Source organism: Electrona antarctica (genome assembly GCF_951216825.1).
Source record: "Electrona antarctica genome assembly, chromosome: 15".
In the NCBI taxonomy this organism is placed as follows: domain Eukaryota; kingdom Metazoa; phylum Chordata; class Actinopteri; order Myctophiformes; family Myctophidae; genus Electrona; species Electrona antarctica.
In genome coordinates, this window is record NC_136796.1 from 608,852 (window position 1) to 610,593 (window position 1,742).

Sequence of the window (1,742 nt, forward strand, 5' to 3'; positions counted from 1 at the left end):
TTGTGGTCCCGTTCTCTCCATGGATGGGAGCGTCCCATCCATTGTGGTCCCGTTCTCTCCATGGATGGGAGCGTCCCATCCATTGTGGTCCCGTTCTCTCCATGGATGGGAGCGTCCCATCCATTGTGGTCCCGTTCTCTCCATGGATGGGAGCGTCCCATCCATTGTGGTCCCGTTCTCTCCATGGATGGGAGCGTCCCATCCATTGTGGTCCTGTTCTTTTGTCTGCGTGAGGCAATGAAAACCTCTCCCGTTTAGAATGTCACTCTTCCAGCCGTTAACTGTCCTTATTCTTTTCTTTGTTCGTAATACTGTTCTGTCATTCCCATTGTTGTCGCTCGCCGTATACCTGTGTGTGTGTGTGTGTGTGTGTGTGTGTGTGTGTGTGTGTCTCTCTCTCTCGCTCATTCTCTCTCTCTCATTCTCTCTCTCTCTCTCTCTCAACTATAGGGCTGAGGCTATCGATTATATTCCTTGTGATTATTCATTCCATCGATCGCTTTTTTAGAATCGTCAAATTGATCTCGAAGCTTGTTGAGCTCTAACGAGGTTAGAAGCTCTGTTGTACTTTTACTTTTGGTGCATTTTGATGCCAATACCTTTGTACTTTTACTCGAGTAACATTTTGAACTCCCGACTAACGGAGTATAGTTCTACATTCCAGTATCGACATTTTTAGTAAAATCAATCGAGTACATTTTTTTCCACCACTGGTCTCAGAGATACATGGTAGTAAAAGCCGACACATAGATGTTATCACCACCACCCCCCCGCTGACACGCACGCACGCACGCACGCACGCACGCACGCACGCACGCACGCACGCACGCACACACAGATCTTATCACCAATACCACCACCCACCCGCTGGCACATCCATCATGCTTTTATCAGATCTCGCTCTCTCACATGCACACACACACACACACACACACACACACACACACACACACACACACACACACACACACACACACACGCATGAACGCACACAGAGCCCCATGTTCATTCCACCTACACAGCGAGCTATTACCAGCGCCACTGGAGCCACTCATAAAATCCAAATTGTATGCAAATGTGTGTGTGCGTGTGTGTGTGTGTGCGCGTGTGTGTGTGCGCGCGCGTGTGTGTGTGGTTTTATATAACATATTCGCTGAAGGGCAGTCTGCTTCTCTTCTCCCATTTTGACCTGAGATCAGATTCTAAAAATGTCTTCTACATCCTGACAGTTTTCTGAAAAAGCTATGTTTCTATGTCAGTCGTTCTTTGATTTTTCAAAAATAGCAGACCTACAAGCTCGTAGCGCGCCACTCGGTGGCGCGCTATGAGCTTGTAGATCTGCTATTTTTCAATAGCTAAAGCATAACATATTGCTAACACCAAAAGTTCTTAGTTTATGATTCATGATAACTACTTTTTATATATGTGATGTATGCCATGCTTTTGTTATTGCTTAATGTAAGTCGCTCTGGATTAAGAGCGTCTGCTAAATGCCTAAATTGTAAATTGTAAAAGGGGTTCCCGCCACAAATGGGTTAAGACAAAATGCAACCCTCTCATTATTACTCTGAGGATAATGTGCTGCTTAGCACCACAAACAACCACCTGTTTACGCACGCACGCACGCACGCACGCACGCACGCACGCACGCACGCACGCACGCACGCACGCACGCACGCACGCACACGCACACACACAGAAAAGCGAGTTCACGTGAGGCGTGCCTTGTTCGACGACGGATT

The 1,742-nt window shown here is 47.3% G+C and overlaps 1 protein-coding gene across 1 annotated transcript in view; it reads left to right on the top strand.

The window, feature by feature from the left end:
• The window catches only part of rapgef5a (Rap guanine nucleotide exchange factor (GEF) 5a), an 80,104-nt gene that overhangs the window by 54,542 nt on the left and 23,820 nt on the right, over positions 1-1,742 (top strand).